This window comes from Triticum aestivum, chromosome 1B, assembly GCF_018294505.1.
Source record: "Triticum aestivum cultivar Chinese Spring chromosome 1B, IWGSC CS RefSeq v2.1, whole genome shotgun sequence".
In the NCBI taxonomy this organism is placed as follows: Eukaryota; Viridiplantae; Streptophyta; class Magnoliopsida; order Poales; family Poaceae; genus Triticum; species Triticum aestivum.
In genome coordinates, this window is record NC_057795.1 from 407,540,322 (window position 1) to 407,554,927 (window position 14,606).

Below are 14,606 nucleotides of genomic sequence, written 5' to 3' on the forward strand. Positions count from 1 at the left end.
GATCGGGCCTCTCAAAGCCCCGGGCTGTGATGGCCTCCCGGCCAGATTTTACCAGCGCAACTGGGGTTTAGTGAAAACAGAGATTGTTGCGGCAGTTCAAGAGTTCTTTTCTTCAGGTGTGATGCCTGATGATGTGAACGACACAGCTATAGTGCTTATTCCTAAAGTTCCCCACCCGCAGGAACTGAAAGACTTCCGGTCTATCAGCTTGTGTAATGTGCTTTATAAGGTGGTTTCCAAGTGTATGGTGAACAAACTCCGGCCTCTACTGACAGAACTCATCTCTGAAAACCAGAGCGCTTTCATCCCAGGACGGTTGATTTCTGACAATTCGGTTATTGCTTTCGAATGCATCAATCATATCCAATCTGTACGGCACTCTGGTCCCGGGCTGTGTGCGTACAAACTAGACCTGTCAAAGGCCTACGATCAAGTGGACTGGGATTTTTTGGAGCGTGCTTTGGCAAAATGGGGCTTCTCTCCTTTATGGATCTCCCATGTCATGGCGTGTGTTTCATCTGTAAAGTACTCGGTGAAGTTTCATGGGAAGCTACTGGAATTTTTCTCTCCTTCAAGAGGACTTCGCCAAGGTGACCCGTTATCTCCCTTCCTGTTCTTGTTTGTTGCTGATGCTCTCTCCTCCTTGATTCATAAGGCGACGCGACAAGATGGCCTCGAAGGGATAAAAATTTGCAGGGGGGCACCGTAAATCTCCCACCTTTTGTTTGCGGATGATTCTCTTCTGTTTTTCCAGGCAACAAAGCATCAGGCACTGTTAGTGAAAGGTTTGTTGAACACATTTGCGATGGCGACTGGCCAACTGATTAACCTGTCCAAATGTTCCATCCTCTTCTCAAACCAGTGTCCACAAAATGTTGCATTGCAAGTAAAGAATATTCTGGACGTTACCCAGGAAGCTTTTGAACCCAAATATTTGGGCTTGCCGATCCCCGACGGCAGGATGCACAAGGGGAAGTTTGAATCTTTACAGGAACGGCTCAGGAAAGTCCTTGTCGACTGGAGTGAGCAGTACATGTCTTCAGGCAACAAAGAGGTTCTGATTAAGTCGGTTGCTCAAGCCATTCCAACATATACCATGGGCATTTCAAAATTCCCTTCTCAGTATGTGATGACCTGACTCGCATGATACGCCAATACTGGTGGGGGGTGGAGAATGGCAAAAGGAAAATGGCCTGGCTGAGCTGGGATAAACTACGGTTACCCAAATCCATGGGGGCATGGGTTTTCGAGACATGAGGGCTTTTAACCAGGCTTTGCTCGCCAAACAGGCCTGGAGGCTCATCGACAAGCCACATAGCTTGTGTGCGCGTCTGCTGAAAGCTAAATACTACCCCTCTGGACAGCTCCTCAATACAGTTTTTCCAAGCTCCGGGTCGGAGGTGTGGAAAGGATATTTGCATGGCCTTGAACTTGTCAAGAAGGGGGTCATATGGCGTGTTGGTAATGGTACTATGATCCGGACGTGGCGCGATCCGTGGATTCCGCACCCTCAATCATTCCGTCCAATTACTCCTAAACGTAATTGTCGTTTCAACTGGGTCTCTGATTTCCTTGATGACAATGGTGCATGGATATTTGATCGGCTGAGGGAGTTTTTCTGGGAGATGGATGTTGAGCACATTCTAAAAATCAGACCCTCGCCGCGCCAACGTGATGATTTTCTGTCTTGGCACCCGGAAAAGAGTGGTCAATTCACTGTAAGAAGTGCGTACAGGCTGGCCACTTCCAAACACATTGACACATTCGCAAATGGTGCTTCTCGCACCAACCCTGAGGGGAACCGTTCGAGCTGGAACTATATATGGAGGTCCAAGGTCCCCCAGAAGATGAAGATCACGGCGTGGAGGTGTGCGACATGTACGCTTGCTACCCAGCGGTGTAAATCCTTTAGACACCTGGCCACGACTTCTACCTGTCCATTGTGTGGTATTGATGTGGAGGACTCTTTCCATGCATTAGTAACCTGTACCCATGCAAGAACTCTTTGGATAAATATGAGACGAAGATGGCCGCTGCCTGGGGACGAGGCTATCATATATGATGGAAAAGAATGGCTGGTTTCCTTGCTGTCTAGGTGTTCTGAAGACGTCCGTGACATGATCATCCTGCTGTTCTGGAGGATTTGGCAGTTGCGGAATGATATGACCCATGGGAAGGCATCCCCCCCCCCGGGTGCCTTCTACTGTCGAGTACCTGGATAGCTACTATATATCGATCAAGCTAGCTGGTCGCTATTCCACTGAAGATATCCTAAAGGGTAAGGTGACCACTGTGGATACTGACAAGCCGAGGCTCTCGGTGGAACCCCCTGCAGTTCCATGGCCAGCCCCAGCACAGGGCACCGTGGTGCTCTCGGTTGATGGCTCGTTTCTCCATGACGATGGCTCTGCTGCTGCCGGGATGGTGCTGAGGAACAAAAAAGGAGAGATTCTGATGGCCGCGTATTGTTATATCTTTCATTGCAACGATCCACTCGAAGCTGAGCTACATGCGATCATGCAGGGTATGGCTTTGACCATTCAGCATTCCGATCTTCCAGTGATCGTGCAAACGGACTCCTCGGAAGCCCTTTCTAGTTTGACAAATGGTGTGCTGGTTCAATCGCGGTATGGTCATATAGTTCTGGAAATCAAAGATCTGCTTGGTAGTAGGGAGTTTTCTTCATAAAAGATTAGTAGACTTCAAAATAGAGTTGCCGATCGTCTGGCGAAATATAGCCGGTCCGAACGAGCTACGACTGTGTGGCTTGGTTCGGCACCACCATGTATCGAGGACATTTGGCCCCTCGACTGTAACTCTATTCATATATAATGGAACTCCCTTTACCCCCGCAAAAAAATCACAACATTATGCTTTCACACGCGGCGTACAGAAAAAGGACAAATACGTATTTCCAAAATGGGCCCTTTATTTTTGTTGTTGGGCCAGATATTTGTTTGCACAACCTACAAACCACAATATTTTTAACGATCACAAATCCATGCGGAACACATATGAGTTTTGATGGGAAAAAAACAGATTTTTTTAAACTTATAAATATGTTTTTTGATTTTTTTTAATACCGAGCTTTCTGGAGCTCGGGCACCACAAGTCTGCGCTTGGCTGGGCAACTCCTTGTGCCGATGCTTGTGCTTTGCCATTTTGGACTTTGGTTACATTGCTATTGGCGATTTTCCCCATCTTCGAGTTAATTTGAGAAACAGTAACTTCCCCTTCTCTCCTTCGAAAGGTAACAAGGAGAATTTCGCTGACCAATCTCTGCCTGTGAGCCTGAGGGTTCGCCCCTATGTTCTTGCCACTATGGTAGTGCCGGGCAAGAATTGAAACCCTAGTGCCTCACGACTAGTCTATAGATAGGTTAGGGTTAGTGTTTCGCAAAGGCAGTAGTGGTGACCATACAAGAGCATGTTGTTCATTCTTTTCCTTGCTTCGATGATGCTGGCTCCGGCGTCGGTGAGGGGCTGTTGGAATCTTGTTTAGGGACGTTCATGATTTGCGATACTTTCAGGGAGTGGCGGAGACAATGGATATGTAAGATAGTGCGATAAGTGTTGGGTTGATGGGCGTGGGCGGTGAGGGCCCATGGACCCTTTTCTGTAATATCTTCTATGTTGAGTGGATGAGCTTGGAAAAAAGGGCCCAACGGGCCACTCACAAGGTCTTCAACACACGACGGTGTCATGATGTAGCTCCAGCTTCAAGATATGATGGTCTCCATTGCTTTCTCCATTGGCTTTGGCGGTTTAGTGTAAGGTTTCCTAAATATCCTGGTGTGATTTTTCAACTGATAAGGCTTTTTTTGTTGTTAGGACAAAATCATCTATATATATTTTCTATTTCTTGTGTACTATAGGTACTTATACTAGTATTATATTTATATAGATCAATGAAATACTTAGGAATTTCATAAAATAAAAGAACTAGTAAAGTGTTTCTTTGGGGAAACCTCAATAGGGTGTAGAGCTCTTGCATTTCAATACAAAGTAGGAGAACTTGCTTAGTTCATGAGGAAATTCAGGTCAAAAAACCTAATGAAGCACAACTTAATAAAGGGATGTTAGGAAAAATCCTAACAACATGAGCTACCTAGCTAAACTAGGCCAAGAGCACCGTTAGTGAAACATACATTTTAACATGAAATTTAGAGTTGATAAAAAGATAGGCTCCCAAGGCTACGTATGTCTTATCTTATGTGTTTTTCTTCGTGATTGTGATGCAGTGGTGGCATAAAATCACTCAATAAATAGGTGTATATTATGGGGGGTGAGAAGAAACCTTTGTTCGAGTGGCTCCAGGAAACCAGGAAAAAAAAGAATGACTCTAGGAAGTGGTGCATGTGGGCTCCAAGCGACTGAGGTGGGCCGCACTAGGGTGCCGCACTATCCCCTTAGTGCACCTCTTAGGTGCCCTATCACGTTCCTCTCTGGCACTGGGGTTAAGGATAGCATACCTATAAGTGCATCTAGTGCCCACTTGTGGGTTTTGGATGATTAACGACAAAACGATTAAGAGATTAATATGTATGTGAGTATACATAGGTGAAAGTCTCTTAGAATTTGCTTTAACCAGTGGGTCATGGATCCTAAAAATGTTGTCATAACATTGAAGAATTTGGGTTGTCATTCGAAGAATTGAAACTGGAAGAATAATGTTTATTTGTTATTTACCTTTTCTTCATTCTTTTTGATTCATAGGGGAAAATGTACTATTAGGAGGGGGAGGGGTCAAAGCGAAGCAAGGCAGAAAGTGTTCGCATGTGCTCAGTCAAACATATCTAAACATGTGAGGGAAGACTTGGAAATCTCCTTCCTTGCGAGATTTCCAGCTCTTCTGTTGAAGGTGATTCTTTAGAAAAGTTTAGTTAGAATTCTTTGTTGAGGAGTTAGGAAACCTGTTGTGAGGTTGTCCTGGGTTCTATGGAACCCGAGGAATTTTGAAGCACAAAATTTTGGTTGTTTGACAGCTGGAAACAACACATTGGTGAGTGTGTCCCATCCAACGGTCATATTGGCACCCAACTGTGGGTCACGGCTATAAATGTGCCCCTACTCCTGCAGATACCGGGTGTTTGCTTGAGAGAATCTCTGCCAAATGTTACTAATACGTCTCTGACGTATCTATTATTTTTGGTTGTTTCATGCTATGATATTGCCCATAGTTTTGGGGTTCCGGGGCAATTTACAATGACCGTGAGTGGCGGTACACGTTAGAAAGGAATCGCTAAAAACTCACCGTTTTCACATTTTCTGGCCGTTTTCATAAGCTATTGCCCACTGTTTTCGGGTTCTGGGACGATTTATAAGTCCCGCGAGTCCCTCAACACGTTTGAGAGCCATACCAAACATATTCTAGAGGACTCACTCCAAATTCATCATTTTTGCATTTTGTGGTTGTTTTCATGAGCTATTGCCCGCCGGTTTGTGGTTCTTGAATTATTTACAAGGCCCATGAGTCCCGCAACACGTTTTAGAGGAATCACTTAAAACTGATCATTTTCATGTTTTCTGTCCATTTTCAAAAGCTATTGCCCGCTGTTTTGGGGTTCTTGAAACATTTACGAGGCTTGTGAGTCCGTGTAAACGTTTTAGAGGCCCACATTTTTGAGTTACCAGGGTGATTTACAATGCCCGTGACTACCAGTACATGTTAGAGAGGAATCAATAAAACTTGTTGCTTCATGTTTTTTGGCCAATTTCAAAAGCTATTGCCCCTGTTTTTCGTGTTCTGGGACGATTTACAAGGCCCATGAGTCTCGATGCTTGTGATGAGCTATTGCCCGATGTTTTGGGGTTCTTGAATGTTTTACAAGGCCCGTGAGTCCCTATACATGTTTGAGAGGTGTATCAAAAACTCATCGTTTTCATGTTTTCTGGACATTTTCATGAGCTATTGCCCACTATTTTGGGGTTCCTGAATGATTTACAAGGCCCGTGAGTCCTTGTACACATTTGAGAGGCATACCAAAAAATCGTCGTTTTCAAGTTTCTGGCCGTTTTCATGAGCTATTGCGCACAATTTGGGGGTTCGAGGTGAGTTTTGGTACATGTTATAGAGGAATAGCATAAAACTCGTTGTTTTCATATTTTCTGGTCGTTGTCATAAGCTATTGCCCACTGTTTCGGGGTTATGGGATGATTTACAAGGCCCGTGAGTCCCGATACACATTCCAGAGGTGTACCAAACTCGTTCAAGAGGTATCGCTCAAAACTCGTCATTTTCTGACAGTTTTCATGAGCTATTGCCCATTGTTTTGGGGTTCCTGAACATTTTACAAGGCCCATGAGTCCCTGTACACGTTTGAAATAAGTACCAAAAACTCGTATTTTTTAACCTTTTTAGCCATTTTCATGAGTTATTGCCCACAGCTTTGGGGTTCCGGGGAATTTTACAAGGCCTGTGAATGCAGGTACACGTTTGAGAGAAACTGCTAAAAACCGTTTTCACGTTTTCTAGCCAGTTTCATAAGCTATTGCCTATTGTTTTCTAGTTCTAGGACGATTTACATGCCCCGCGAGTCCTTGTACATGTTCGAGAGGCATACCAAACACTTTCAAGATGACTCGCTAAAAACTTGTCATTTTCGCATTTTGGATGTTTTCATAAGCTATTACCCACTATTTTTGGGTTCTTGAATGATTTACATGGCCAGCGAGTCCCGGTATACGTTTAAGAGGTGTACCAAAAACTCGTCGTTTTCTGGCCGTTTTCATGATCTGTTCCCCATAGTTTGGGGGCCTCGGGGCGATTTACAATGCGTGTGAGTGCTGGTACATGCTAGAGAGGAATCGCTAAAAACTCATCGTTTTCATGTTTTCTGACCGTTATCGTAAGCTATTGCCCACTAATTTCGGGTTCTGGGATGTATTACAAGGCCCATCAGTCCCGACACATGTTTGAGAAGTGTAAGAAAAACTCATTGTTTTCAAGTTTTTTGGGTCATATTGATGACCCATTGCCCATAGTTTTGGGTTTGTGGGGTGATTTACAATGTTCGTGACTACCGATACACGTTAGAGAGGAATCACTAAAACATCGTTTTCACATTTTCTAGCCATTTCCATAAGCTATTGCCCATTGTTTTTGGGTTCTGAGATGATTTACAGGGCCCATGAGTCCCTCTACATGTTCGATAGGCATACCAAACATGTTCAAGAGGACTCGCTCAAAACTCGTCGTTTTTCTTGCGGTTTTCATGAGCTATTACCTAATATTTTGGGCTCCTGAACATTTTATAAGGCCCATGAGTCCTGGAGCACATTTGAAAGGCGTACCAAATAATCTTTGTTTTCAAGTTTTCTGCCGTTTCATCAGCTATTGCCCATAGTTTTGGGGTTCCGGGGCGATTTACAAGGCCTGTGTGTGTCGATACACGTTAGAGAGGAATCACTGAAAACTCTCCGATCTCTTGATTTGGTTTGGCCAACTAGATTGATTTTTCTTGCAATGGGAGAGGTGCTTTGTTTTGGGTTCAATCTTGCGGTGTCCTCACCCAGTGACAGAAGGGGTAGCGAGGCTCATATTTGTATTGTTGCCATTAAGGATAAAAATATGGGGTTTATTTCATATTGATTGGATCTATCCCTCTACATCATGTCATCTTGCTTAAGGCATTACTCCATTCTTATTAACTTAATACACTAGATGCATGCTGGATAGCGGTCGATCTGTGGAGTGATAGGTGTAGATGCAGGCGCATATTCATGATCATATTTGTCATGGACGTGATGCCCATATTCATGATCATTGCCTTAGACATCATCATAACTTTGCGCTTTTCTATCAATTCCTCAACAGTAATTTTTTTACCCACCGTATGCATTCTTTCAAGAGAGAAGCCTCTAGTGAAAAACTATAGCCCACAGGTCTATTTTTATCATATTATTTTTAGATCTACAAAACCGAAAAAACAAAAATACCTTGCTGCAATTTATTTGCCTTTACTTTGTTTTGCGCTTCTGTTTATCTTATATACCTTTCTCTATCAGATCTCATCCTTGTAAGTAACCGTGAAGGGATTGACAACCCCTTAATCACATTGGGTGCAAGTATTTGTTTGTTTGTGTAGGTGCAACCATTGGTGACTTATGTGTTCCTCCTACCCGATTGATACTTTGGTTCTCAAACTGAGGGAAATACTTATCTCTACTTTGCTGCATCACCCTTGCCTCTCCAAGGGAAAAAACCAACGCAAGCTCAAGAAGTAGCAAGAAGAATTTCCGGCGCCGTTGCCGGGGAGGATCTACATCAAGCCTACCAAGTACCCATCATGAACTCTCATCTCTTGCACTTACATTATTCGCCATTTGCTTCTTGTTTTCCTCTCCCCCACTTCTAAAACGTTTTTAGAAAAATAAAAAAATATTTTCCTTTTTATTCGGCTTCTTTTCGCTCATCTTTTCATTTGCCTTTTGTTTGCTTGTGTGCTAGATTTCTTGCTCTGCCATCATGTTTGAATCTCGGGAGGTTAACGATGAAAAAACTAGTGAAAATCTCGAGGAAAAATTTGAACCTTGTGTTCTTAATCATGATCCTTTTGAAATTAACACTTCCACCAATCTTAAAACAAAGATCTACCATGTGGGTGATGGAAATACTATTGGGAAGAATGTTATTCAAGAATTTTTTGATTGCACGTGAGTTATGCCTATAGATAAGGGAACCATCCTTGAAAATACAAAATGCTATGTGGATGCTATTTCTATGCACGTGGTTAAATTAGAGAGAGAATTCCTACATATCCATCCGACTTTACAAAAGATGTTTTATGAACTCCCCAATATACTTAATCGTAAGGCTAAGAAAATTGCTACCATTATCCTTATGCGCGGATTTGATTACATAGTCCAAGAGGCTAGGGAAATCTTTGCTTACTATAATATGAATTTTGAGCATCCCATAATAGAAGAAATCATTTATGACAAAGAAACTTTACGTGGTTTGGAATCTAAGGACTATGTTGCTTTTAATAACAATCTGTGAAAAAGAGTCCCTTATCCGGAAATTATCCAAGCCTTATCCATTGATGCTTACAATAGATTTGATTGGGTTACTAAGGGAATTGATGCAGGGTTTAATAAAGAATGGGTTGAAGAGATGTCTAGAGGACCTATTAAAGGGGAGATACGTGTTTCTTATGAAGATGTTTATGGGGATGATCCTGAGTATGAAATTATTAATATCAAAATTACTAATCGAAGTCCTTTCCATACTTTAAGCTCTACCGCTAGAAGGGAAGAACATGATAAGAGAGAATTACTAAGAAAGATTTTAGAAGATTTGATAAGAAAGGAATTGAATACCAAAGATGACAATACCTAGATCTATGCAATATGCCTAGCTAGGGGCGTAAAACAATTGTGCTTTTTGGGAGGCAACCCAATTTTATTTTTTGTTTTTTTGTTTTTGCTTCTGTTTTGCAATAATTATGCAATTATACCTCTGTTATAATTGTGTTTTAATGTTTCAATTAGTGTTTGAGCCAAGTAAGACCTTTGGGATGATTTAGAAGATCGTTGATTTGATTTTGTTGAAAAACAGAAACTTTTGCATCCAGTAGTAGAATTTTTAAAACTTTCTGGAACATGGAAAAACCCTGAATGTTTTACACAAGATTGATATACAGACTGTCTGCATTGTCCTAATTTTTCAGGGTTTTTGGAGTTACAGAAGTATGACTATAATTCGGGTCTTTACAAATTGTTCTCGTTTTGAAAGATTCTATTTTAATTGTGTTGTTCACTTATTTTGATGGATCTATGGGTAGTATTCGGGGGGGGGGGTATGAGCCATGGAGAAGTTAGAATACAGTAGATATAATGCAAATATAAAATTGGAATGAGTTCACAAGAGTACCTAAAAGTGGAGATTTGTTTTATCATACTAATGGATCTCATGAGTTTTTTGTTGAGTTTTGTGTTGTGAAGTTTCCAAGTTTTGGGTAAAGTTTCGATGGACTAGGAATAAGGAGTGACAAGAGCCTAAGCTTGGGGATGCCCAGGGCACCCCAAGGTAATACTCAAGGACAACCAAGCATCTAAGCTTGGGAATGCCCCGGATGGCATCCCTCTTTTGTCTTCAATCCATCGATACATTATTTGAGGATATATTTTTATTCACCACATGATATGTGTTTCGCTTGGAGCGTCTTGTATTACATGAGTCTTTGATTTTTAGTTTTCCACAATCATCCTTGCTGTACACACCTGCTGAGAGGGACACACATTAATCATGAATTTATTAGAATATTCTATGTGCTTCACTTATATCTTTTGAGCTAGGTAGTTTCTCTAGTGCTTCACTTAAAAAAAGTTAGAGCATGGCGGTGGTTTTATTTTGAAGAAATTGATGAAATCTCATGCTTCACTTATATTATTTTGAGAGTCTTAAAAATAGTATGGAAATTTGCTTAGGTTATGAAGTTAGTCCCATATGATGGGTATTCAAGAGGGGTATAATAAAAACTTTCATGAAGATCATTGAATATATGAGAAGTTTGATTCCTTGCATTTGTTTTGAGATATAAAGATGGTGATATTGGAGTCATGCTAGTGAGTAATTGTGGTTTAGTAAGAATATTTCTGTTAAGGTTTGTGATTCTCGAAGCATGCATGTATGGTCTCTTGTTATGCAATAAAGTTGGAGCATGATTTATTTTTGATTGACTTCCTTATGAGTGGCAGTCGGGGATGAGCGCTGGTCTTTTCCTACCAATCTATCCCCCTAGAACATGCATAGTAGTACTTTGTTTCGAGGGCTAATAAACTTTTTGCAATAAGCATGTGAGTTCTTTATGACTAATGTTGAGTCCATGGATTATACGCACTCTCACCCTTCCATCATTGCTAGCCTCTTCGGTACTGTGCATTGCCCTTTCTCACCTTGAGAGTTGGTGAAAACTTCGCCGGTGCATCCAAATCCCGTGATATGATACACTCTTTCACACATAAGCCACCTTATATCTTCCTCAAAACAGTCACCATACCTACCTATTATGCCATTTCCATACCCATTCCGAGATATATTGCCATGCAACTTCCACCGTTCTGTTTTACTATGACACATACCATCGTTGTTATATTGCTTTGCATGATCATATAGTTGCAATAGTATTTGTAGCTTGGCCACTGTTCATATTGTTTATGCATGTCACGCTAGATCATTGCACATCTTGGTATACCGCGGGAGGCATTCATATAGAGTCATATTTTTGCTCTAGTATCGAGTTGTAATTCTTGAGTTGTAAGTAAATAAAAGTATGATGATCATCATTATTAGAGCATTTTCCCATGTGAGGAAAGGATGATGGAGACTATGATCCCCCCACAAGTCGGGATGAGGCTTTGGACTTAAAATAAAAAAGAGGCCAAAGATCCCAAAATAAAAAAATAAAAAAGGAAGAAAAAGCAAAAAAAATGAGAGAAAAGAGAGAAGGGACAATGTTACTATCCTTTTCCACACTTGCGCTTCAAAGTAGCACCATGTTCTTCAAGATAGAGTCTCCTAGTTTGTCACTTTTATATATTACTAGTGGGAGTTTTTCATTATAGAACTTGGCTTGTATATTCCAATGATGGGCTTCCGCAAATTGCCCTAGGTCTTCGTGAGCAAGCAAGTTGGATGCACACCCATTTAGTTTTCTTTTGAGCTTTCATACACTTATAGCTCTAGTGCATCTCCGTTGCATGGCAATCCCTACTCCTTGCATTGGCTTCAATTGATGAGCATCTCCATAGCCCATTGATTAGCCTCATCAATGTGAGACTTTCTCCTTTTTTGTCTTCTCTACGCAAACTCCACCATCATAGTCTATTCCATCTATAGTGATATATCCATGGCTCACTTTCATGTATTGCGTGAGAGTTGAAAAAGCCTAAGAGCGTTAAAGTACGAACCAATTGCTTGGCTTGTCATCAGGGTTGTGCATGATAAATTCTTTGTGTTATGAAGATAGAGCATGGCAAGATTATATGATTTTGTAGGGATAACTTTCTTTAGCCATAATATTTTTGGAAGACATGATTGCTTTATTAGTATGCTTGAAGTATTATTGTTTTTATGTCAATATTAAATTTTTGTTTTGAATCTTATGTATCTAAATAGTCATGCCACAATAAATAAAGATTACATGATAAACATGTTAGGTAGCATTCCACATCAAAAAATCTGTGTTTATCATTTACCTACTCGAGGACGAGCAGGAATTAAGCTTGAGGATGCTTGATACGTCTCCAACGTATAGTTTTTTATTAATCCGCGCTATTATATTATCCATCTTGGATGTTTTATATGCATTATTATGCTATTTTATATCATTTTTTGGGACTAACCTATTAGCCTAGCGCCCAGTGCTAGTTGCTGTTTTTTCCTTGTTTTTGCCTTTCACAAAAAAATCAATACCAAACGGAATGAAACATTTTGATGATTTTTCTTGGGACAGAAGACATCTAGGAAGCTTTGGGAGGAGGCCAGAAGGTCAATGGGTGAGCCACACGCTCTCCAGGGGCGCCCTAGGGGGGTGGGTGTGCCCTATGAGCTTCTGGAGCCCCCATGGCTCCTCGAACCCTAATTTCAGCTCCAAAAATACCCAAATATTCCCCGTATACCAAAGGGCACACCAGAAACACTTTTCCGTCGTTGCAAGTTTCTGTCCTCGTGAGATCCCATTTGGAGACCTGTTCAGGTACTCTGCCGGAGGGGGATTCGATCACGATGGGCCTCAACATCAACCTTGCTGCCCTTTTGATGATGTGTGAGTAGTTTACCACAGACCTACGGGTCCATAGCTAGTATCTAGATGACTTCTTCTCTCTCTTTGATCTTCAATACAATATTCTCCTCGATGTTCTTGGATTTCTATTCGATGTAATCTTCTTTTGTGGAGCGTTTGTTAGTATCTGATAAATTGTATTTTATGACCAAATTATCTATGAATATTATTTGAGTCCTCTCTGAACTATTTTATGCATGATTAAGATAGCTCTGTATTTCTCTTCGACTATTGATTTGGTTTGGCCAACTAGATTGATTTTTCTTGCAATGGGAGAGGTGCTTTGTTTTGGGTTCAATCTTGCGGTGTCCTCACCCAGTGTTAGAAGGGGTAGCGAGGCACATATTTGTATTGTTGATATTAAGGATAAAAAGATGGGGTTTATTTCATATTGATTGGATCTATCCCTCTAGATCATGTCATCTTGCTTAAGGCGATACTCCGTTCTTGTTAACTTAATACACTAGATGAATGCTGGATAGCAGGAGTAATAGTAGTAGATGTAGGCAAGAGTCGGTCTACTTGTCACAGACGTGATGCCTATATTCATGGTCATTGCCTTAGATATCGTCATAACTTTGCGCTTTTCTATCAATTGCTCAACAGTAATTTGTTCACCCACCATATGCGTTCTTTCAAGAGAAGCCTCTAGTGAAAACTATGGCAACCGGGTCTACTTTTATCATATTATTTTCAGATCTATAAAACCAAAAATACCAAAAATACCTTGCTGCAATTTATTTATCCTTACTTTGTTCTGCACTTTTATTTATCTTTTATACCTATCTCTATCAGATCTCATCCTTGCAGTAACCATGAAGGGATTGGCAATTCCTTTATCCCGTTGGGTGCAAGTATTTGTTTGTTTCTATAGGTGCAACCAATGGTGACTTGTGTGTTCCTCCTACTGGATGGATACATTGGTTCTCAAACTGAGGGAAATACATATCTCAACTTTGTTGCATCACCCTTTCCTCTTCAAGGGAAAAAACCAACACAAGCTCAAGAAGTAGAAGTACACATTACAGAGTAATCGCTAACATCATTTTCACATTTTCTAGCCGTTTTCATAAGCTATTACTGTTGGAAATATGCCCTAGAGGCAATAAATAAAATGGTTATTATTATATTTCCTTGTTCATGATAATTGTCTATTGTTCATGCTATAAGTGTATTAATCGGAAACCGTAATACATGTGTGAATACATAGACCACAACATGTCCCTAGTGAGCCTCTAGTTGACTAGCTTGTTGATCAATAGATGGTCATGGTTTCCTGACCATGGACATTAGATGCCATTTATAACGGGATCACATCATTAGGAGAATGATGTGATGGGCAAGACCCAATCCTAAGCGTAGCACAAGATTGTGTAGTTCGTTTGCTAAAGCTTTTCTAATGTCAAGTATCATTTCCTTAGACCATGAGATTGTGTAACCCCCGGATACCGTAGGAATGCTTTGGGTGTACCAAACGTCACAACATAACTGGGTGGCTATAAAGGTACACTACAGGCATCTCCGAAAGTGTTTGTTGGGGTGGCACGAATCGAGACTGGGATTTGTCACTCCGTATGACGGAGAGGTATCTCTGGGCCCACTCAGTAATGCATCATCATAATGAGCTCAATGTGACTAAGTAGTTAGTCACAGGATCATGCATTACGGAACGAGTAAAGTAACTTACCGGTAACGAAATTGAACAAGGTATTGGGATACCAACGATCGTATCTCGGGCAAGTAATGTACCGATTGACAAAGGGAATTGCATACGGGATTGCTTGAATCGCCGACATCGTGGTTCATCCTATGAGATCAT